Source organism: Pongo abelii, chromosome 19, assembly GCF_028885655.2.
Source record: "Pongo abelii isolate AG06213 chromosome 19, NHGRI_mPonAbe1-v2.0_pri, whole genome shotgun sequence".
Classification (NCBI taxonomy): Eukaryota; Metazoa; Chordata; class Mammalia; order Primates; family Hominidae; genus Pongo; species Pongo abelii.
In genome coordinates this window covers 87,772,600-87,797,763 of record NC_072004.2, presented here as the reverse complement: position 1 = coordinate 87,797,763, position 25,164 = coordinate 87,772,600, and the positions used below count along the sequence as shown (strand labels likewise).

Sequence of the window (25,164 nt, the reverse complement as noted above, 5' to 3'; positions counted from 1 at the left end):
CTAGGGTATGAACATGGATATTAGTTGGCCAGGGTGTGAGAACTTGTGTGAAAGGGTCGGCCCCTGGGTGACTCAGTCTCCTAGCAGACTATAAAAGGGAAGTGACTCATTTCCAGCCCTGAACAAGAACTCCTAAGGCTAGGCCGCCAGCACCTGTCTGGGACGTGGTTAGTTATTAACGCTGCCAGTAAGAGTGTCATGGGAACCAAACGCAGGCCTAGATGCCTGGAGGCAACTTGGCTTTTCACAGCTTGCAACTGTCCACTCACTTCCCTTGCTATGGCTCCTCTCTGCCTGACCCCAAATGCAGAGGAGCCCCTTGAACTCTTAGTTGCTGGTGGCTCCCCAGGTGCCTCTTGAGGGTGCAGATTCCACAGGGGTTGGGGAAGGGGGAAAAAGAAATGGGTTGATCAGGGGAAATCACAACTTTTTTTTTTTTTTTTTGGTCCTGTTTAGAAGATCAGGTTCAAGGAGCCAGCCAGACTCTGGGCTTCAAGGAGGAGTAGGCTGTGGATGGCCTGGCCTCATTTGCATGTCCCTCTCCTCCCGGCCCTGCAGGTGCCACCTCCTGAGTCCTGGTTCCTGCGGCTCCATCAAATCTGCAGTGAAGGCCTTTGGGAAGCATGGGTTATGTGGGTTCAGGGGTCCCACCCTCCCGTGGAGGCCCTTGGCCTGAGGATCACTAACTCACTCCCCACCGACCTCTGGCCCCCAACAAGGGCAGTGTTCCTCTTGCTCCATTCTGCTCTGAAGTCCCCCAAACCACTTCCTGGGGCTGTTGAGTGAAATACAAGGCTCATCTCTGAGGACCTCTACAGGGCTGGTGAGTTGAGTCAGGAGTTCAAATCAGCTCTGCCTTCTTCTTTCTTTCTCCATGTCTGGAAAAGTACAGAATGGGCAGCTTCTCCTCTCAGATCCCAAAAGGCATGTTTTACTGCTCCTGGGGGAGGCTCAGCCTGGGCACAAGCTATGTCTACTCCTGCCAGGGCCCTGCCCCTCCACTTCCAAACTGTCAAGCAGGAGGAGGGAGGATGATTGAACAGAAAGACACAGGAGTTTTAGTGAGTCAGGCTCCCCAGTGTCCAAAAAGGGACCCAGGGCCCAGGGGGAAGAGACATCCCTGGTATTTGTTGCCACCTTTGTAAAACCCTCAAGTGCTGGCGGGCAGCACAGAGGGAGTGGCGATGCCACTTGCCTGCCTAGTCTATGGGAGGAATTGGGACATACACTCCCTGGGTGGCCCTGAGCAAGCCATCAAACTGCTCCCCCAGAGTTTCCCCATCTGTAAAGTGGGAATAATAACAACACCTGTCCTGCTTACTTGACAGGGTTTATGTGAGGCCGGCTGAGATCACCGAGCATGTGACAGGGCTTTGGGAGTGGTTAAGGGCCACCCAGATCGGGGTTGAGGCACCGGGGTGCTTATGGTGATTAGCAGCAGAGCAAGGCCTGAGGTCTGTGCTCCCCAGGGAGGGTGGCTTTACAGGCACCCACCTGCGGCTTAAGAGCTTCTTGGGCCTCCCACGGCTGATAAATCACCACCGGGTGGGTGTCCTTTGTCTGGGCTCCAGCATGAGCAGACAGCCTGCCCTTGGCTGCTGCAGAGAGCAGCTCCTCTGCCTTCTCTCCCTTTCTTAGTGGGTTGGGCAGGCACAAAAATAGATCCCAGAACCCCATCTCTTAGGTTTTGCCAAGGGACCCTCCAACTGCTCATCTAGACATTCTGGTGGCATTGAGTTCCTTTCTCAGGTCACATAACCATGGCAGGTGCTGATTTAGGTGTCTCCTGGCATGGGATTTGCAATGGTTTATCACCTGCTGCTGCTGCTGCTGCTTTTTTAAAAAATTGAAGATGGGGTCTCACCATGTTGCCCAGGCTGGTCTTGAACTCCCAAGCTCAAGTGATTCTCCCACCTCAGCCTCCTAAGTAGCTGGGATTACAGGCTCATGCCACCATGCCCTGCTTGTCACCTTGCCATCAAAGAAGAGAGACTTGCAGAAGAGTGTCAGATTCTATCCCATAGTGCAGTATACCAAGGAGGTGGTCTGCAAATGGCCATTGAATATACAAATAGTCTCAGACTTAGCATTTTCTTTCTCATGGTTTATTTTGCTTTGTATAGTTCCATGCATTTGTTGAAAGGAGGAAGATTGAGATTTAAGGGAACATCCCTAGTGGGGTAATACCCATCTGCTTAGTGCCTTTTCAGTGCTCAGCACTGTACTAAGTTATTTGAGTACAGCCTTTGCTCTCATATTTAATAAAATCAGACTCTCTTTGACCACCTAATTCCATCTCCCATTCAGACCCACAACATCCTCCCAGCCTGTCCAGATAGGTGCTTTCTGCTTGGCCACTTTAATGATGGAGAATTTTATCTCTCCTGAGGCCACCCATTCTGACATTGGCAACTGCAGTTGTTGGGAAGTTCATCCGTTTAGGCAGTGTCCATCTGCCTTTGGATACTTCCATCTGTAGGTCCTGGGCAATGAACAGGGGATGAGAGTATGGCATTATGGCTGAATTGTGGGATGCAGACTACAGAAAAGTTCTGTGAAGGGATGGGACCTGGAAGAATCAGAGAAGACCTTGTGGAATTACTGAAACAGAAAAAAAAAATGAACTGAAGTAGAGAGAGAGCAGGGAGGCTGGCTATGGTGGCTCATACCTATAATCCCAGCACTTTGGGAAGCAGAGGTAGGCGGATTGCTTGAGCCCAGGAGTTCAAGACCAGCCTGGGTAACATAGGGAGACTGTCTCTACAAAAATTAGCCACACAGGTAGCTAATTTTTGTATTTTTTGTAGAGGATCCTGGTGGGAGGATCACTTGAGCCTGGGAGGCGGAGGTTGCAGTGCGCCAAGATGGCACCATTTTACTCCAGCCAGGGCTACAGAGTGAGATCCTATCTCCAAAGAGAAAGAGAAGATGAAGGCTTTCTGTAATAGTTTGAGTAGTGATCTTCCAAAATTCATGTCCATCTAGAACCTCAGAATCTAACCTATTTGGAAATAGGGCCTTTGCACATGTAATTAGCTAGGATCTTGAGATGAAATCATCCTGGATTCAGGTCCTAAATCCAATGACACATCCTTAGAAGAGAAGAAGACAGAGAGGAAGGCACTATGAAGATGGAGCAGAGATTGGAGTGGTGCATCCACAAGCCAAGGAATGCTGAGGATTGCCTGCAGAAGCCAGGAGAGAGGCAGGGGGCAGATTCTCCCCTAAAACCACCAGAAGGAATCAACCCTCTCCATACCTTGATTTTGGCCTTCTGGCCTCCGGAACTGTGAGAGAAGAAATTCCTGTTGTTTTAAGCCATCAGTTTGTACTAACTTGAAATGGCAGCCTTAGTAAACTAATACACCACCCAACCTTGAGAGACAGAGAAGAGTAAGGAGGCAAAAATAACCATGCTTTGAGGGTTATTTTTGCAACCCAATTCCCCAACCCCCAACTCAAGTCTGTATTTCTCCCAGACTTGAGGTGGGGGGTTGGGGAATTGGGCTGCACGGTAAGGAGACTGGACTCTTTCATTTGTTAGCAGGCAGGGTCTGCAGGCCAGATGCCCCATGGTGCCAGGATGAGGTGTGTGTAGAGGAGAGTCTTTTTGCCAGGAACCTTGGGGGTTTTCAGAGCCCAGAAGGATGCCAACTCTGGACCTCCTGCTCTGTTTGACTTCCTCTACTAAATTTCCAGCAGTTCCTGCATCTTTATTCATAGAAAGGGATCAAACCATCCTTAACACTCATACCACTCTGCAAATAAACATGTAACTTATACAATGACAGAAGGAATTATAAGATGCTTACTATTAGAAAGATGTATAAAAGCAAAGGAAATACTTAGGAACCACATTTAGTTATAGGATGTTAATCTCTTATCATTAAGTAATAGTTCAATATTTTCTTGATTGTTTAGTATTTCATTGTAGGAACATGTGACATGGTTATTTTTTAATAGTTTTTTTATGTTTCCAACATTTTTTTCCCTTTTGCTGTGAAATAAGGCTCTGATGACAATCCTTGCAGCAAACTTTATTTATATCTGTACTAGCTTCCTGAAGCTGATGTAGTAAGTTACACAAACTTGGTGGTTTAAAGCAACACAGATTTTTCTCTTGTAGCTCTGGAGGCCGGAAGTCTGACTGAGACTTCTGGAGCTAAAACCAAGTCATTGTCAGCAGGGCAGGTTTCTTTTGGAGGCTTGAGGGGAGAATTGTTTTTTGCTTCTGATGACTGCTGGCATTCCTTGGCTTGGAGCCACATCGCTCCAGTCTCTGCCTTTGTGGAATTCTCCTCTCTGTAGTCAAGTCTTCCCCTGCTTCCTTCTTATATGAACACTTACAGCTACATTTAGGGTCCATCTGGATATTCCAGGATAATCTCCCCATCTCAAGACCTTTAACTTAATTCCATCTGCCAAGTCCCTTTTACTATATACCATAAAGTAACATTCATACATAGCAGGGATTAGAACATGACTGTCTTTTATTAGGGAGTGGAGGGGAGCAAGAGTTTGTGCCATTATTCAGCTCATCACCATATTCATGACTATTTTCTCACAATAAATTCCTAAAAGTGGACCTAGAAGGAGAAAGGGCCATCCTTAGGTTGCATGAAATATCAGTGGTCAGTAGATAAAACTGGCGTCTTTTTGTTGCTGTTCCTTTAAGAGCTTCTTAGCTCTCCTAAGAGTCAGATCGGATGGGGAGGTGGGGTGTACATTGAAACCCCCATTACGGGAATCATTTAAAGTTAGCCTCTAGGAAGCTCGGGGCTAATGAGATAATTCCCATTAGGAGAGGAAGGAAATGAAGGTGGCCTGACATCCTTTCTGTCTCTAATTTATATGATTCACTGAAACCTCCCCCTCTTCCCCCGCACCCCCCTCCTTCGGCCGCCCCTTTGAATTCTGGTTCCGTGTCCACCGCCTCTGCCAGCCAAGGCTCTGGTTTTCAGCAAGCCCCAGCATGCCTGGGAGCCCAGGAGGGTTGCCTTCCGCTGAGACGAGGCATTCGGGCTCTTTTCTTGGCAGCTGTGCCAGAGAATCTACTCTTTGCCTCCTTCCTCTCTTTTCCCAGAGCCTTGCCCAGCTCTCCCCACCCCCACCCCTGTCCCAACAGGGATGGAACTGGTGCCTATAGGACCGCAGAAAAGAGAAAGGCTGTCAACAGAACACTGGCAGGCTCAGGGGACTTAGGGGCCAAAGCTGCAGAGAGGTTTTGTTTGCTTCCTTCCCCTACCCCCCAGTACTTTTTAGGGGGAGGAGGAAGAGAGAGAGAGAGAGAGAGAGAACAACAACAACAAAAATAAAAAACGCAAGAGAACAAGAGAGAGATAGTTCTCTTCCTGTTTTGCTGTGCTGCCTACACTTTTGGTCAAAGTTCTCTGCAAACATGAAAATCCAGTTTGGGTCTTTAATTAGAAAAGTGTGAAGACTCCCAAAAACTTCAGGGTTTTTGAAGTTCAGATCAAACCTTGGAAACACATTTAGGGGCTGGAGAGAGAGAGAGAGAGAAAATGAACCCGAGAGGAGCAGAAAGGGAGAGCCCTTCTCATCTGCTCATCTATCGTATTGCGATCAGCTGTTACCCATTTCATTTATTGGACACCCCCTTTCTTGTCTCAGACCTGCTGGGAGCAAATCTAATACCCACCAACCCCATGCCCAAGAAGGGTCTTTGGCATTCAGAGGGCAGCATGGCTCTTCCTAGCCCCTGGTTTACTTCTTTTCTTCCTCTCACCCTCCCAGAGGGAGGCCATATGGTGGAGTCTTCCGAGTCAGGGCCAAGGGCCAGAGCGGCTCTGGCCCTGGGGACAGTCCAGCAGCCCTGATGTGCCGTGTGGGTGGCCTGTTCTGTGAACTTGCTGCCTGACCTCCCCGTGCCTCTGAGAGTCCAGCTGCAGCCTTGGGTAACAGCCTGGCCCCATCGTGATGGGAGGGTGCCGAGGCCCAGCTCCCCCGCTCACCTTGGCACGGATGCCACAAGCTGGCCAGGCCATGCAGGGCCAGGACCAGGCAGAACAGACAGAGCCCCCATAAACATCGTTTCCAGTTGAGTTGGCCTATCTTGGCTCATAAGGCCGTGGTGTCTCTAATGAGAGTGAGACAGAGACAGACAAACCAGGGGTTCAAGGAAGAGAGAACACAAATTAGAAAGACGAAAGACATGAGGGAAAGATACAGGAGGTGGATTTCTATGTAATGTAGCATGAAATAATAGCCAAGCTAGAGTTTAGATTAGTCTTAGCTGTTTTGGAATAACACCTTTATCAGTAGCTGAGCTAAATCATTCATGGTGAGGGTGTCTTAAGTGCCCTGCTCATGACTCCTGCCTTCATTACCTCCTCCCTGCATGTGGACACAAGTTCTCAGAACTTTTAGGGGTGGTTGAGGGAATATAGAAGGAGGCGAGGTAAGGGTTAATCTAAATATTACAAACAATTTTATTGATTTAAAAAGGAAAAAAAAAAGGAGTAATGGAAGATGGATCTGGGCTTTATTGTACACATTTTAGGAATGGTTTATAGCAGGAAAATAACCACGGAAGTGGCTTAACGTCCTTCCTCTTCAGAAATATGCTGACTGTATTTTTGAAATGGAGATAATGCCATAGGGAAATAGAGTAATAAGAACAAATAGGCCGGGCACGGTGGCTCACATCTGCAATCCCGGCACTTTGGGAGGTCGAGGCGGGCAGATCATGAGGTCAAGAGATCGAGACTATCCTGGCCAACTTGGTGAAACCCTGTCTCTACTAACACTACAAAAATTAGCTGGGCATGGTGGTGCGTGCCTGTAGTCCTAGCTACTCGGGAGGCTGAGGCAGGAGAATTGCTTGAACTCGGGAGGTAGATGTTGCGGTGAGCCAAGATTGTGCCATTGCACTCCACCCTGGCAATAGACAGAGACTCCATCTCAAAAAAAAAAAAAAAAAAAAAAATTAACTGAGTCTTTAGTACTTAACTCAGTCCTCACAACAAGCCTAGAAATTATCCCTGTTTTACAGGTGGGTTCAAGAGATTTGACGTAACTTGCCCAGGAGCCTACGACTCCTAAGAGGCTAACACCCAGGACTGGAATCCTGATCTGACTTCCTATCATTAAGCTGTGGGATCTCTGAGAATTGCCACCTGAAGTGTTTTCCTGTTGGTAGGAATGAGTGGCTTCATATTCTAAGGGCCTCCCATGCTTTAAAATGACTAGTTTGTGTTGCTAGCGATCCATTCATTTGTTCATTTGTTCATTCATTCATTCGTTTGCCTCTTCTTTGCCAGACAGTGAGCTTGGTACCCTCAACACAAGAAGGAAAACATGGCTGCTACTGCAGCCTGCAGCCTGCAGCTGACCGGGTCGACCTACACTACCGGGCTGGGGAACATCAGGAGGCGAGCAGGCTGCCAGCACCCAGTCTGGCGACACATACTCTTTCTCTCCCATATCAATGGGCAGTCCTGCTCAGTGACCCAGATCCAAACAACTCAGAGGTCCCACTGTGTCCTCACTGCAGACTGACCGCTGGCTCTCAAACATCTGGGTGGGCAGTAGAGGCCAACAGGGAACTTTAGGGACCAAGTGAAGAGGACTTAGCAGTTTATCCCTCATGAGGAGAGAGTGGAATCAGTGACCATCTCTCTGGAATCTCACTCCTGGTCTGATTCCCAAAGGGGAGAAGAGCTCCTGCCTGGTCTCAAAGTCACTGTTTCTCTCTCCCTCTCAATCCCCATTGTTGTGGCAGAGTCCAGGTCCCCCACTTGCTGCTAAATGGGTCATCTGAAGAAAGAGAAGGAAAGGCTTTATGATTGGCTGTTGGATGGCCCCTGAGGGACGTAGTGCATGATAAGGAGAGGGCAGAAGGGAGTCTGGGACTGGGGTACCTATTATCTTTAAAGTCCATCTTTTGGCACAGTCCACCAGGACAAACAAGGGATCCAGGTCGGCTGGTTCGGGAGGGTCTTTGATCTACCTATAAGTTAATGCTTTTCAATGGAGAACCGCAAAGCAGCCCCACCCAGGGCCTCGGAGATAACAGGCTGGTGCAATCACAAGCCACCGGCCTCTTGATAATGCCGGGTTTTATTGAGGTCTGGTTTTTGCCCATTGGGAACACATCCGGCAAGCATCAAAGGGAGCAGGCGTCACCCTGTGCAAAGAATCGTGGGCCCTCAGGTGCGTGCACCTTGGGTTGCGTGTGTGGCTGTGTGTGCACAAGCTGGCCCGTTGGCAATTACCTTTCTGTAGATCAGAGGCCACCAGCCCCAGAGGGGCCTCGACAACTCATGAACTCTGTTCCCTCATTCTGGATGGTCCAGCTCCTAAGATGTCCTTGAAAATGGTAACTTAGCATCTTAAGTAGGATGGTCACTCTTGTGTCCTTGAGTCCCTGACTTGACATCCCAAAGGCAGTTGGTGTGAGAAGTTTAATGGTGAGGTGAGGTGGACACTCAGAGGAGACAAAACCTAAAAGCTTATCAGGCTTGTTCCTTTGCAGTCTTTTGAAGGTTTTTGCGTGGAAAGTTGCCCTTTGGCAATGGAAGAGTTAATGGGTGAACTGGGGGAGCTGTGGTCCTGGGGGAAGGGTCATCCCCACTCACCCCCAGGCTGTGCCTCTTGGCTGCCTCATATTTTATCTGGGCAGTCAGGATGCTGTGCACTGCGTATTGGCCTCTGGAGAACAGTGCGGAGAAGCACCACAATACAAACAGAACATCTGGAAGCTTTTTAAGGTTTGTTTTTTAACACATTTGCAAGAGTCAGGACATTTGCACACGAGGTTTACTGGCTGGAGGGAACCCAGGGACTTGAGTCAAGTGGGAGATCTCTGACTTTGTGAGGAGGGGGTGGTGAGGGTAAGGAAAGGAAGGTGGGCCGGGTGCAGTGGCTCACGCTTGTAATCCCAGCACATTGGGAGGCCGAGGCAGGCAGATCACCTGAGGTCAGGAGTTTGAGACCAGCCTGGCCAACATGGTGAAACATCGTCTCTACTAAAAATACAAAAAAAAAAAAAAAAAAAAAAAAAAAAAAATTAGCTGGGCGTGGTGGCGGGTGCCTGTAGTCCTAGCTACTCAGGAGGCTGAGGCAGGGGAATGGCGTGAACCCGGGAGGTGGAGCTTGCAGTGAGCCGAGATGGCGCCACTGCACTCCTGCACTCCAGCCTGGGCGACAGAGCAAGACTCTGTCTCAAAAAAAAAAAAAAAAAAAATATATATATATATATATAAATTAGCTGGGCAGGATGGCACGTGCCTGTAATCCCAGCTACTTGGGAGGCTGAGGCAGAAGAATCGCTTGAACCTGGGAGGCAGAGGGTGCAGTGAGCTGAGATCGCGCCACTGCATTCCAGCCTGGGTGGCAAGAGCAAAACAACGTCTCAAAAAAAGAAAGAAAAAGGAAGGTGGGAACACTGGAAGCAATAACGTCCTATATTCTTCAGACTCACTTGTTGCAGTGACCTGTTGGAAATCCTTAGACACAGTAAAGAAACCTGGAACAGAATCCTGGGTTCCTTGTCTTTCTGGTCTTGCTGGTATGGAGCAATTGGATTTCTTCTTCCTTGTCCCAATCAGCTGCAGTAAAAGGACTGAAAGAATAGAAGGCAAATCCCTTGGGAAAGAATGGACATGCTGGCCCTAAGGCCTCTGGGAGACATGCTGGGAGTTGGCTTTTTCTGTATGCTTTATAGACTGGTACCTGTTCCTTTATCTTTCTATCTGGGCTAGCCAGGTGGGGCTGAAAATGTAGAGTGCAGGGAAGCCATTGATCCTGGTCCTGCAGTGACTTGGTACACCTGAGAGAGTGAGAGCCGGTTAGCTTCCTCCTTTTCTCCTCCTCTTCTCTACACCCCCTTGCCTCCCCCTACTGACATCCTGGACTTAATGATTTAGGCCAAGGGAAACAAGGAAAAGCTCGGCTCAGCATTTTAGCAGAGCAGGCTGGGAATGAAATAATGAAGAAAAAAGTCATTCCCGGCAGGAGAAAGAATTTATATGGGACTTAATCTTTCTTTTTAAGGAGAGGGCATCTGCTTGTTCATCCCTCCCTCATTCTTGGTCACTGGTTTCTCATTTAATTCCTCCTTCTCCACTCCACCTCCTTTATGGCCCCATTGCCAAGCTTACTGTCAGGGCTCCATTAAATATATGTGAAATCTGTGCTTGCTCAGAGAGTATCCTTGTGCCCATGGAGTTTATCTTGAAAGAGGCTCATGGTCACCTGGCTGCCTTTATTAAGACAGTTCGTTTCGTGGGATGAGCTAATGCGTAGCACCTCGTGGGAGCTGGCTTATTGTGTGCTGTTTATTAGGAGAGGAAACTGAGGCTTTGTGTGATTATTTATGTGAGAGACTGAAAGGTGTCCACCCTGTTCTTATGGGAAATGAGGTGACACAGCTGCCAGGAATTCCACCCCGTCTAGTCACCCATCTGGCAGGTACAACGTTGGTTCCCAAGTCTACCCCAGCCACTCTTATTACAGTTTTTGCTTTGGAACCTCTTATGTCCTGCTCACGATCAGGATTCAGTAGCTTCACCAGCTTGGAGTACACAGTTCCTCTTCTGGCTGGCTGCCCCTCTGCAATGAGCGATTCTTAACGTTGGCTCATCATTGGACTCAGCCAGGGAGTTTTCACTGCTGTCTCCGTCCTGCCCTCATAGATTCTGCCTTAACTGGGTTGGGATGAGGCTGAGACACTGGAATTTTGAAAAGCTTCCTAGGTGATTCTATAGCGTAGCCAAGGTTAAGAATCACTCCTCTGGGACAGTGTTTCTACGCTGGGGACAATTTTGCTGCCCGCTCCCCTCATCCCAGGCATACCCTGATGTCTGAGACATTTTTGATGATCACGCCTAGGATCAGGTTTGGGGGGGCTCTGGCATCTAGTGAGTAGAGGCTGGGGATGGCACTGAACATCGCACAATGCACAGGACAGTTTCCCACAACCAAGAATTGTCCAGCCCCAAGCATGCCTGCTTGAGAAATCTTGCTCTAGACTAGTGGTTCTCACACTTGAGTTTGCATCAGAATCACCTGGAGAGCTTATTAAAGCAAATTGCTGGGCTGCACTCTCAGAGTTTTATTCAGTAAATCTGGAGTGGAGTTCAGGAACTTGCATTCCTAACAAGTTCCCAGGTGATGTCAAGCCTGTTGATCAGGGCTACAGTTTGAGAACCATTGTCTTTGAGTGACTCTGAATCCTGCTTGCCTATATCTGTGATATATTGTACCCATGATGATTACTAAAAATCCAAGACAACGGGCTGGGCACGGTGGCTCATGCCTGTAATCCCAGCACCTTAGGAGGCCGAGGCAGGTGGATCACTTGAGGCCAGGTGTTTGAGACCAGCCTGGCCAATATGGTGAAACCCCATCTCTATTAAGAATACAGAAATTAGCTGGGCATGGTTTTACACACCTGTAATTCCAGATACTCAGGAGACTGAGGCAGGAGAATCACTTGAACCCGGGAGGCAGGGGTTGCAGTGAGCTGAGATTGTGCCACTGCACTCCAGCCTGGGTGAGACTCTGTCTAAAAAAAAAAAAAAAAAAAAAAAATCCAAGACAACACAACAATGACTTAACTAAGACAGAAGAGCATTTCTTTCTCACATAGAAATCCGGAGGGAGGCCATTGAAGGCTAACGTGATAGCTGTGGGGTTGTCAGCCATCCAGGCTCCGTCTTCTTGTTAGACCATCAGACTGCATGCCTTCCGTTTTCCATGTCCCTCAGAGTCCAAGATGATTGCTGGAGCACCAGCCATCATGTCCTCATTGAAAGCAGAAGATAGTAAAGGCAGGCAAGTAAAAACTGGCCTCCTTCCAGCACCTTTTGAAGCAGCCTCCCCAGAAGTCCTGCAACAGTTCTGCTTTCATCTCGTTGGCCAGATTTTGGTCACATGATCTTATCTAACTGCAAGGAAGGCTGGGAAATGCAGTCTTTTTTTTACTCTGGGCTGCAATGTGTGAACTCCAAATTAGAGTTCTGTTACAAAGAGGAAAGGGTAGAACAGATATGGGAGTGGCCAACTAACAGGTTATGCTCATCTGTGCACACCTACTCTTTCCTAAGGGTTGTGGTGTATTTGGCATCTACCATGTGCCAGCTGCTTTTCACGTATTATCTCATTTAATCCTAAGAGCTTTGCAAGGTGGATAATAATATCTCTATTTTGCAATGATGAAACTGAGGCTTTCAGAGATGAAGCCACCTGCCCAAGTTACAGTCAGCAAATGGTTTAATTTAACATCCCACTTCAAAGCCGGGGCCACTTCTTACCTTAGATGCTCTCACAGACCTGCTCTTTTCTTGCTGAGGCTGCAGGGTGTTGGTTCGAGCTTTCCAAGCCAAATTCCAGATCCCACCCCTTTTGCCCAGCTCCCCTTCACTATTACCAATATCCCTCCTGTGATACCCTCTTCAAAAGGCTCTCGGAAAATACACTGTATTGACAAGATTAGTTTCTTATTGCTGGTGTGATAAATGACCACAAACTCAGTGGTCAGAATTGAATTGGAGGACACCCAGCAGGTGTCCACAGCTCCGTGTCAGGGGGATAATCCCCACAGATTTGGTCACCGACATCTTCTGTGTTGACTGTTGTGGGATGAGAGCAGAGGAAGAGCATGGTTGGAGAGAGTTTTCCCTGCACAGTCAAGATGAGGGCTCAGAGGGACTGACAAGGAAGAAGATGGTTTTCCAGCTCGAAGAACTCAGAGAAACACTTTTAGTGGTTTATTCTAAAGGTTATTACGAAGGCTACAGGTGAAGAGATGCATAGGGTGAGGTGTAGGGGAAGGGGTGTGGAGCTTCCGTGCCCTTCCTGGATGCTCCACCCTCTAGGAACCTCCATGTGCTCAGCTATCTGGAAGCTCCCCAGAGAACCCTGTCCTCTTGGGGTTTTATGGAAGCTTCATGACATCAGCATTCCTTCCCCAAGGGTATAGGGCGGGTCCCGCTCTGGGGAGGGTCTCAAGACCTATAGTCAGAAAGGTGGGGAAGATTATTCCTGCCTTGGGGAAGGATAGTGGCTTAAAACAACACAAATTCATTCTTTTACAGTTCTAGAGACCAGCTTCACTGAGCAAAAGTCCAGGCATCTGTGGGGCTTCCTTCTGGAAGTTCTGGGAGAGAATCTGTTTTCTTTGACCCCTTCCTTGAATCCTTCCAACCTTTTGCTTCCATTATCACACTGCCTAGTACCTCTCCAGGATCAGATCTCCCTCTGCCTCTCTCTTATAAAGGCACTTGTGATCACAGTTAGGGCCTACCTGGATAGTCCAGGCCAACTTCTCAAGATCCTTAATCACATCTGCACAGGGCTTTTTGCCATATGAGGTAGGATTCACAGCTTGCAGGGATCAGGATGTGGATATCTTTGGGGGCTACTATTCAGCCCCCCACAGGAGCCCTCTTGCTACTGTTCTTCCATTTCTTGTCCCCATCTTTTTTTTTCCAAACACAGAATGTACATAGATTTCACTTCTGTCTGGAGTTTTTTTAAAGAGGCCAGAAACATGGTCTACAGGGCAAGGCGATCTGTTGGGAGGGTTTGTCTAATCAACTCCCAGTGGCCATAGCAACAGACATGAAAACATTCAAGTGGAAAGGGCCTGGGGGTGGAGGGGAGGATAGGGAAGGATCCTGCCCTAGAGGGGCCTGTGTCACCTCAGTCAGGTGACTTAACCTGTGGAGTGATGTACGATGGAGAAGCATAATCAGTAGCTATGGTAGTTCCACAGCGAGCTTTGCAAAGCTTCCCTGTAATTCTAGGGGATCAGATGTCTAGATGCCTTCTAATTCCTGCGCCTCCTATGGTCTTTCTCTAGGCTAGTAGAGGTGTGTCTTTAATGGAATACAAATGCCATATCTAGAAGAGTTTGATTTGTGGGGAGGAGGGAGAGTTAGGATCTGCTTATGGCCTAACCTCGTTTTCCTCCCTTGTGTGGATTCCCTCATCCCCCCACACACCCCTTGGCTGGGCCAGCCCTGCTGGGATGAGAGTCTGGGTTGTTGTATGTTTTGCTTTTTATTTTATTTTGCAAATGCCTCACAGCATTCCCCTCTGTGTTTAATGTCCCACTGCCAAGTGCATGCAGTTGCCCGGCAACAAGAAGGAAGTCCCTGGGTGATTCACCCGGCTGTTGCCAATTAATTTGCGAGCTGCATGCGTCTCCCAGGGGAAAAGGGCTCTCTCTGAGACAGCTCAGAGGGCTGCTAACCAGGTGGAGAAACGAAACCAGAGGAAGGTCAGCAGAACTTTGGGTTTGTGTGGAGTGTTTTCAGGTCCAAATGAAAGGGTGTGTCCAGAGGGCCTTGGCAACACCTGTGGCAAAGACTCCTGGCTTCCTTCTTGGCCACCAATCAGAGAGCTGCCCGGAGCGCACAAGCACTTCTGTGTCTGCACATTGGTTGCCTTTTTGGTTTTTCATCCTTTTATTTTTTAGTTAACTCTAAAATGCAGACGGTCCTGTCCCAGTTCATCTGCAGAGAAATGTCTTGAACCATTTTTCTTCTTGTCAGTCCCTCTGGGATCTCATCGTGACTGTGTAGGGAAAACTCTCTCCAACCATGCTTTTCCTCTGCCCTCACACTGCAACAATCAACACGGAAGACGTTGGTGACCGAATGTGTGCAGGTTTCTCCCCGACACCAATTCAACTCTGATACCATCTACCTGGAGATAGCATCAGATCCCATGGGTTGAGGACTCAGTACCCAAGACTGCCCCCTCCTCCCCGGACACCAGTGGCCAGTCCGGGCCTCTGGAACTTCTCGCTGACCAGCTTCAAGTTGGGGTTCCCATGACTCTCCTCTTTGGGTTCAATTAATTTGCTGGAGCAGCTCACAGAACTCAGGGAAACACATTTAGTGGTTTATTCTAAAGGCTGTTACAAAGGATACAGGTGGAGAGATGCATAGGGTGAGGTGTGGGGGAAGGGGCACGGGGCTTCCCTGTCCCCCTTGGATGCTCCACCCTCCAGGAACTTCCATGTGCCCAGCTATCTGGAAGTTCCCTGAAGAACCCTGACTTCTTGGGGTTTCATGGAAGCTTCATGACGTCAGCATTCCTTCCCCAAGGTATAGGGCAGATTCCTCTCTGGGGAGGATGGTCTCAAGACCCATAGTCAGAAAGGTGGGGAAGATTAGAGTCCTGTCTTGGAACAGGTGTAAGGAGCACAGGAGAGGGGTTCTGTTTCCTGAGGCCCAACATTATAGCAAAAGACTGTAACAAGGGCTATGGGAGTTATGAGCTAGGAACTTTGGACGAAAACCCGTGTGTGTGTGTTTATAAAATAACACCACAGTGTCATTATCTCATCTCTGGCCACTGGTGCCCTTCTCTCTGGGTTTCCTGGCCACTGCACACATCCCCACCAAGGCCTCAGCTAGAGCCCTCATGAAGGAGAGTTCCTTTGCACCAGGTTGAACGGGGCCCCCAGGTCTTTTGAGGGACAGAAGGGGGCCTGGTGGTTTCCGAAGGCCCCCAGAATCCATCGTGCATTTCCCTCAAGGCCTTGCTGTCCTCTGGGCCCATACTTGCCTAAGAAAACCTTTGATCCATGTTATGTCTCCATTATGGCCTGTGAGGATGGGGTTTGCCTGTCTGGCTGATTCCTGTATCCACAGCATCGAATCCAATATGGTACTTGTGAATGCATGGATTTGTGGTTGCCCAGGTATTCCTTGTGGATTGATAGTGATTGCTAGAATCAGAGACCCAGAGGGCAGCCTGTTTCATAAGGCCTGTGTTATCTGTATCTGTGAATAGGCCTGATATGGTTTGGCTTTGTATCCCCACCCAAATATCATCTTGAATTGTAATCCCCATAATCCCCAGGCGTGGAGGGAGGAATCTGATGGGAGGTGATTGGATCATGGGGGCGGGTTCCCCCATGCTGTTCTCATGATAGTGAGTGAGTTCTTACAAGATCTGATGATTTTACAAGTGTCTGGCATTTCCCCTGCTTGCTTTTCTCTCTCCTGCCGCCATGTGAGAAAGGTCCTTGCCTCCTCTTTGCCTTCCGTCATGATTGTAAGTTTCCTGAGGCCTCCCCAGCCATGTGGAACTGAGAGTCAATTAAACCTCTCTCCTTTGCAAATTACCCAGTCTCAGGTATTTCTTTATAGTGGTGTGAAAACAGACTAATACAAGGCCCCTGACTTGCACTGCTAAGACTCATCAGTTTTAAAATAGGGCAGTCTCCTGAAGGCATTTGGTGCTATTCAATATATTTGTTACTCAGTAATGGAAGGTAATGTTGGGGGGTGAACATCAAGGAAAGTATCGTGAGTCCAACTCCATCTTAATTTATTTGCTATCAGAATTAGGGAAAAATAAATATATTTAATGGTGTCTTACCATTTCCTCTGAGCTATCCACTCTTAAGTTCCTAATTTATTGTTAAGGGTGTTTCAGAAGCAGAGAGAAGTTCCTAGTAAATCCTAAACATTAGGATTAGGAACCAGAGCCCTGCTGTTCTGTAGCAAGAACACCGGCACCCTCTGTGCCTCAGCTTTCCACTATAAAGTGGGTGATCTACCACCCCCATGCTCCCTGCCCCATAAATCACAGAAATAATAGTGACCGGCTGAAAAACAGAATTTTCCACTTCCTCTGGACTGGCTGTGTTCAGTGGCATTTTAAAAAATCAGCTCTGGATATCGTAGTGGGATTTGTGTAGGAGGGTTCCTGGTGATGATTCAGTGGGTGGATAGTTCCTTGAGAGGTATAAATAGGCATTCCCCCACCCCCACCCCCGACATTTAACTAAAATACTGCTTTTTGAAGTATATGTTCTGTTCAACAGCTAAAGCATTATAAACCAATGACAGTAATGTGATGCTAGCCCCTGAAAGGGCAGAAGCTAGAATCTAATTCTCATGCTGTTTTTTGGTCTACAGGATGGGAAGGACTGATCCACATTCCCACCAGGAAGTTTAGCGGAACCCCCGCATGCCACCTGGACCCCCTGGAAGGACCTGGCCAAGGCTGGAGCACCTCTTGAGAGGCAGGAGCTCCGGATTTGATCAAGAATTCTTGGCTGAGCATGGTGCCTCATGCCTATAATCCCAACACTTTGGGAGGCCAATGTGGGAGGATCTCTTGAGCCCAGGAGTTCAAGACTAGCCTGGGCAACACAGGGAGACCCCATCTCTAAAAAAAATAATAATAATAAAATAAAAAATTAGCAGGGCATGGTGGCATGTGCCTGTAGTCCCAGCTACCCAGGAGGCTGAGGCAAGAGGATGGCTGGAGCCTGGGACGTTGAGGCTGCAATGAACTGTGATTACCCCACTGCACTCCAGCCTGGGCAAAAGAGCGAGAGACCCTGTCTCAAATAATAATAATAATAATGATAATCTTATTTTGGAGAATAAAGAGACCTCTGGATTTGAGGTGCCATTTGGGTAGAAAGAAAAGACCTTTACCCTGAGAAACAGTCTGTGTTGACCTGAAGGAGCAGAGGGATGCATCGCTGGAGGTGACCTACAGTTGAAGAAGACTCATTATGACAGACCTTGTCCTTCTTCCTTGTGGAAAGTGTTTCCTCTGCTGCTACTGCTCATGAGACTCTTCCCCCTCCCTGTCCCAGGGAACCAAAGGGCTTTCTACCACACCCTTTCTTGCCCCCCGCCTCCCATGTCTGCTGTGCCTTTGTACTCAGCAATTCTTGTTTGCTCCATTATCTTCCAGCCGGATACAGAGTGAATAGTTAACCACACTTAGGTCAAATAGGATCTAAATTTTTGTTCCTGCTCCGTGTAAAGAGGCCAGTGTTTGTGCATTGCAAGCAGCCTTGGAATGGTAACTCTTCTCATTTGTTTGGGATCTGGCCACCAAGTTCCAGAATGATACACGGATCAGTGCAGAAGTTCATCAGGCTCTCGGACCTTAGGGCTGTTGGAGAAGGCTTCAGCAGCAGAACTGATGGTGAAGGCTCATGTTCTCCATCCTCAACTTTCTTTGCTTGGATCATACACAAGAATAAATTTGGAAGGGCAAAAAATGAACACTGTTGTTCATTGCAGCTGTGTTTTGTGACACAGATGCACAGTCTGCTGTGAAGACCTTCTCTCAAGTGGCAGTTGGGAGTCCATGCCAGATCGTGGGCTTCATGAGAGACTAACAGCTATCAGGGGTTGTGGCACTTAGTGAGGACTCTCCTCCCCCAGTGTGTGCTGATGACACATACACACCTGGTAATAGGTTGAGTCTTCTCTGTTCCTTTTACTCTGTAGCCACCATACACGTGATTTAAAACCCTTCCTAAATACCTATCATGGTTCACCCTTGTCCAAATGCAGAGTCAGAGCTATTTGTACTTCATTATTATTTCCAAGGCGAATAGATGGCTTGCTTTTTGCAAAAAGAATTAAAGCTTTTGTATGTTGCAGTTGATGTGCTTGTATGACCATTTAGTGAATTTGGTGTCTTCTAAATAGAACAATGGAGTCCTTGTGGACATCTCAGATTCATCACAAAATGATTGAGGAGAACCTCTTGAAGATGTTTAGAGCTATTGAAATTTACAGATTGTTGACGGGCTTTCACCTTTTCCTTCCTTGCTTGACACACAGTTGCAGGCATTGTATTCCTTGGATTCCTACAGGTGTCAAGGAACAGAGATCCACTTACGTTACCTTCATAAATCCTGGTTTATTCAAGAGTCATAGTGATAGTAAGGTAGATAGGAAACAGTCCCAGCCACTGCCTAGCTAAGCCTTTTCAAAAAGCCCAAGGCCATTCAGCAGATGCAGAAGCACTAGTTGGTTTCCAAAGATAACAAGAGCAATCCCATCATGGTCATTTTGATCCTCTGTTCAGCAGCAGGGTTCGCTGCCCCTGACTTTAGAATTCTGCTGTCATGATGAGCTGAGGGTAACCAACGGTCCCAGTTTGCCCAGGACTAAAGGGTTTCTTGGGATGAAAGACATTCAGTGCTAAACCTGGGACAGTCCTGGGCAAACTGGGACAACTAGTCACCCTCCTGGGTGACTCAATGACCGTGCCTCTACTTTGTTACTTACTATTAACTGACTGATGCTGTTGACTGGTTTAGCCAATCTGCATTCAGAGCCCTTGCGTCTGGTTACTTCATTGGCCCTCAGGCAGCCACAGATGGATGCTATTGGATCAGGCACCAATGCTGACCAAATCAATTGTTTCCAGGATGGTAGGGTTGTATGAAGAACCAACTGAGACCATGTCCTTCTGAGTGTTGTTGATGGTGGGCATGGCAGGCCTTCAAGGTATCAGGGATTCCTCTCCAGTACAGCCTTACTTACAAAGGAGAAACTAACTTTCTCATGAAAAACAAAACAGTTCATTAAGAAACAAAACTAACACAGCCACTGGGAACTGAGGAAGGGAGACTGTAACGTGTATGCAAGCACACACACACACACACACACACACATTCACATGCTGTCTGTAGAATCATGAGCCAGGATTCCAAATCTGCATCTTTGCTAGACAGAAATCAAGAACTAAAACCTTTGGGATGGTTTTGTCTGGGAAGCAAAGGAGTTGGCTAGAGGACTTCCTAAAATTCCTTTGAACTCTAGAATCCTTTAAAATATCAAGGGTGTGTAAACTGGGGCTAAGTATGTACATTCTCTCTAAAGGCTCCTAGATAACCTTTGAGTTATAACTGAATAACACTGAATTGTATGGAGTGGTGGGGCCTCCCAGCTTACACTTACCTTTCTAGACACTGACTTTTATCTGGGATGAGGGAGCAGAATTTGGAGGTGGTGGTCAGGGCGGGAGTAGGGAGGGGAGTGGGTAAGGGATAGTTGCACCAGCCCAACTTTTTTGGTCTTCATAACAAGAACAACCTGAACGCAAATTACAGGTTCTTTTGTGGACTAGAAAAAGCCAGGTTTTCAGGATCGCGTGGCGCCCTGAAGTTGTTGCTGCTTGTCAGGGCATCTGACCTCCATCTTCTCTGCTGAAAGACAGGCATGAGTGTTTGCAGTGCTGGAACAGGGGCCTTCAGATAATTTCATTCATCTGGCATGGCAAGACCACGGGGAGGGAATTACATGCTAGGGTAGAGATGAACTTATGGACATATCGTGCACCTTGATGTTTGCCCCCGTGGTGATTCTCACTACCTTCGCTACCATTGGAGGGATGCTCACCCACCTCATTGGGTGCCATTTTTCTTTTTTAAAAGATGAAGGCATTTCAGATGATCCCTTCATTTATGTTCCACTTTCATTCTTTGGTTTCAAAAGAAGTCCTGATCTTATGTCAAAGGCAACAATCTCTTCTCTCAATCTCTCTCTCTCTCTCTCTCTCACTCTCTCTCTGGCTCACTCTGTCACCCAGGTTGGAGTGCAGTGGCATGATCTCAGCTCACTGCAGCCTCGACTTCCTGGGCTCAAGAAATCCTCCTGTCTCTGCCTTCCGAGTAGCTGTGACCACAGTTATATGCCATCATGCCCAGCTAATTTTTTTTATGTTTATTTTTTAATAGAGACAGGGTCTCACCAACTTGCCCAGGCTCGTCTTGAACTCCTGGTCTCAAGCAATCCTTCTGCCTTGGCCTCCTGAAGTATGTGAGCCAACGCGCCTGGCCCTCTCTTTTCTTATCTCCTTATCCATATGCAATCACAGAACCTGAGAGGCTGAAGTGGTCTAAAGCATCACTCTTCTCTAGATTTATCTCTGACTAATGCAGGAATCCCCTTTCAAATCAGGCAAGAGATCGTTCAGCCCAGGGAGAGAGGACTATGAGAGAGGCTGAGTGATACCCAGCCTGAAGGGGAAGCAGTTGAATTTTAAAGAGTGTTTCATAGACTGTCAAGTGGCCATGAATGTCAATTTCTTAATGAGATTTTGTGCTAAATGCATTTTGCCCTCTTCACCATGTTTGTACTGGTTTTAAAAAAAAAAAGCACAGTGCAGGGAGGCAGAGAGACCTAAGTTTTTGTCTCAGAAAGCTCCTCATCATCTTAATTCCTTCCATATAAAATGAGGGGTGTGGGCCACACGATCCCTGGAGCCTCTTCTATTAATAGTTCTGACATCCACGATGCTGGCGTATTTGATGGATAAGCTATCAGCCTTCTAGGAGTCCATGTCTTAAAGATTTGCTGGGGTTTTAGGTCTCATGTTAGAATAGTACATTAGACATTGTCCAAGGTACAATGTAAAGTGATTTCATCTTGCCTTAATTTCATTATGAACATAACAATTTTAAATTAGCTCCCCGACACGGCCCCCACCCCCCAATTTTGTTCAGCCTCGCCTGTGAGATTTTCCATGGCATTGGAACTTGATCCACAGGAGAACTTTGATCCTCTTCAAATGGCCCTGGAAACCCATGTGGGAAAATATTAGTCATGTTGACAAGAGAGATAGGAGGTTCTTGTGGTGAAACAAGTCCCTCTGCTCAGGAGGCTGCAGTTTAAAGGATTTCAAGGTGACCTTGGAAGTGGTCACTGACCTTGGATAAGACCCTTATATGCCAGGCTGGTGGAGAACAGGTGGAGGGAGGCCTGAAGACAGCCCTAAACTGAGGGGTTTGGAAACCTGATCACCAGCCCTGCCCTTGGCTTCAACTAAGTCCAGGTCACATGTGAGTCACTCCAGCCTTTTCTCTGGGTCTCAGTTTTCTCATCTATAAAAGGGACAGAGAAGGGGCAGGGGTTGGTCTTGACGATCCTCTGAGGTTCCTGCCATGCATCAAGTTCTCAGCCTTGCCTAGCCCAGCTGGTTCCTGACAAGCAGTAGCCCTTTCTCCCTTTGCCTTTGGCTGTGCAAGTCAAAAACAGGGCTGTCCGGGAAGTCCATTACCAAAGAATACTTCAAAGCTGTTTGCACGCATTGTCAGTTGCACTGAACATGAGTTTGTTGAGGGAGAAGGTAAATAGACATACAGGCTGATGACAGGAGGGGTGGAAGGGGGATCACTATTTACCCCCAGGGTGGCTGGGAGGGAAAAAAAGAAACCCTGCCTGCCATTTTGACCAATAAATAAAAACTGGGAGCTCTGCGTGGCTAAAACCGTAGGGGATTTATTAGTTTGCTTAGTGAAAGGCAAATATTAAGTCTTAAGTTGACCCGTCCTGGGACCTGCCTTTTGGCTTTTGTATGCCGTGCGGCGCCGATCACTGGGCCCTCGGGTTATCGAGTTCTGTTGGAGTTTTTTTTTTTTTTTTTTTTTTAATTGTTTTCCGTCTCCGTCTTTTCTTCCTCTTTCACCTTCCCCTTCCCACTATGTCCCGCCTTTTTCGGTAACTTAGGTCTGGGTTTTGGAGGGGTGAGAAGGGCAAGGGTGAAAAACATGTTCTGCTTGTAGAACTGTCTCTGCCCAGGGCTCTGGCCAGCCCAGGAATTGCCGATGCCCGGGATGTGGTGGCTCAGGGGAGTGACCCCAGCAGGTGGTCCTCATGGGTCCCTTCCATCCTCTCTCCTGGACTATTAATGTTAGGTCCCAGGTGTAAGGCAAAGGCCTTGTCCCTCACGAAAATGAGCATAATGACAAGCATTGGAAAAGAACAGAGTACGCCTATTTCTAAGTTTTAACTTTCCTATCCCATCTGAGTCTTCATACCCAGCAGATGATTTCAGCCTGAAAGAGGAACTGTTCAAGGTGGGGCTATGCCCATTAGGATCTGACCAGGGCTTGTGACTCACCATGGAGAGAAATAGAGGGGCTGGATGGCCACCGAGTCTATTCAGTTTTCAAGTAGGAGCCGCAGTGAAACTAAACTAAATGGAGCATTATTTATCCTTTGCTTTAAACATCCACAGTGTAATCCAGGCTATTCTAAAACATTGCAGTTTGTGGGTGCTAAGGTCTCATGGGTGGTGCTTGCTAACAGCCACCCACTGTCGTGTACAGCACAGCAGGACACACTGCTCCATGCCAGACCCTAAGTGCCCATTTCCTGGTCCACCCCAGTGACTGTCCAGGATGCATCTTTTTTTTTTTTTTTTTCTTTTGAGACAGAGTCTTGCACTGTTGCCCAGGCTGGAGTGCAGTGGCGCGATCTCGGCTCACTGCAAGCTCTGCCTCCTGGGTTCACACCATTCTCCTGCCTCAGCCTCCCGAGTAGCTGGGACTACAGGTGCCTGCCACCACGCCCAGCTAATTTTTTGTACTTTTAGTAGAGACGGGGTTTCACCGTGTTAGCCAGGATGGTCTCGATCTCCTGACCTCGTGATCCGCCCGCCTCGGCCTCCCAAAGTGCTGGGATTACAGGCGTGAGCCACTGCGCCAGCCCAGGATGCATCTTACTCATCTACCTGGGGCACTATGGCTTCGCAAATCACTACTCACATTCTAGAACTGCTTACTTCAGAAAGTTTCTTGCACAGTCCAGTAATGATTTTTTTTTCTGAGATGGGGTCTCACTATGTTGCCCAGGCTGGTCTTGAACTCCTCCACTCAAGCAATCCTCCCACCTCAGCCTCCCAAAGTGCTGGGATTACAGGTGTGAGCCACCATGCTTGGCCCAGTAATGATTTTTTATTGAATTCAGCATGATCGTTAATCCTTTGGCAATTCTTCACAGAAGAGTCTATTTTTTAAAGGATAGACATTGGGCATCCAGGGTACTGAAATCCTACGAATGCTTCAAGGCTCATCTCAAATGCTTCCTTCTCTCAGAAGCCGTCCTGGATTTCTCCTTCCCTCTCAACCAGTTGTGACCTCTCCTTCACATATTCTGACATAGGTACTCAAAAAAATGTCAATCTTCCTTCCTTGACCATAGCACTTTAGTATCTCATTTACTGCACTTATAATGGACTTGTTTTGGCACCCTCTTCTCTCCCAACTCTCTTTCTCTCTCTTTTATAAGAACAGGGACTGAGTCATTCTTTACTCACTGAAATTTATCGTTGAAATGCTCCCAAACGTCCAGGGTCACATGGGAAGCACTGTGATGGGCATTTCATGTACTTCTCATTTAATCATCGGCAAACAAGACTTTACAGGAATCAATTGCTTTGACCAAGTCTTTTATGTGAACTTTGAGATTCAAAACCAGGGTCATGGACAATCTCAAATTCAGAGCTTGTGAAGTTTCAGCATGATGGCTTTTACATGGTAGGATGTATAAGAATGATGTTGAGTTGACTTTTCCTATTACCAACCTGTTATTGTGTGTACCATCAAATTTGCCTTTTTTTTTTTTTTTTTTTTGCATGCTCAGGAGTAATCAATAAAGTGTTTTCCACTTTGGGAGGCCAAGACAAGAGGATCACTTAAGCCCAGGAGTTTCAGATCAGCCCGGGCAACATAGGGAGACCCCCATTTCTACAAAATTAAAAAAAAACAAAAACAAACGTAGCCAAGTGTGATGGTGCATGCCTGTAGTCCCAGCTACTTGGGAGGCTGAGGTGAGAGAATCGGTTGAACCTGGGAGGTCAAGGCAGCAGTGAACTGTGATTGAGTCACTGCACTCCAGCCTGGGTGACAGACTAAAACCCTGACTCAAAAAATCAATAAAGAAAGAAAGTGTTTACCAAACAGCAGAGAAATTTTGTTTGTTGCCTGATTGGTTGGTTTCCATGTAGAAACTCTTCCTGAAAATAGAATTGTGTCTGATTTTTGCCAGTTACCCCATGAGCTAGTTTCATTTTTAAGGTGGGAAATAAAAATATCAGTTCAAAAGTTTAGATCAAAATTTCTAGAGTTTCGTTCACCCTGTCTAATAAGGAGAACTAAAGAAAAATGGATCTTCCCATTAATATCCAAATAATTTCACTCTGTCTAACAGGAAGGACTACAGAAAAAAAACAAACAAAAGGGACCTGCCCATTAATATCCAACCTCACAGGTTGGATATTAATTATCCTCACAGGTTGGATATTAAACCTGCGGTATTAATGGGTAGATCCCTTGCCATGAGAACTGGACCTAGGTTCAAGGTCTTACCACCTGAGGACCAAAGGCCAAGGGAGAAAAGGCACCATTCAGGGGCAAGCAAGCCCTGGGAGGAAGAGTCTGTCTCCCTTGACTCCGGATTTCTCCTCCTGGGGGTTTGCGGGGGTGGGCGTGGGGGTATGGGGGTGTGTGGAGCAGATAAAGGAGGATTGAGGAGAACCGACATGTAGGGCAGAAGCTTTGCCTGTTTGGGAGAAGAAAGACACTGAAAGCTCACCCCATTCTTAATTCATACACACCAGTAAAATAAGAGTTTGGAC

General features: G+C 47.5%; 1 long non-coding RNA gene across 1 annotated transcript in view; it reads left to right on the top strand.

The window, feature by feature from the left end:
- Window positions 1-18,398, top strand: part of LOC112129663 (uncharacterized) — a 116,530-nt gene extending 98,132 nt beyond the window's left edge. The window contains exon 3 of the long non-coding RNA XR_008515163.2: window positions 16,902-18,398. This is a non-coding gene — a long non-coding RNA (uncharacterized LOC112129663). The remainder of the gene's footprint in view (window positions 1-16,901) is intronic.
- The last annotated feature ends 6,766 nt before the right edge of the window (window positions 18,399-25,164 follow it).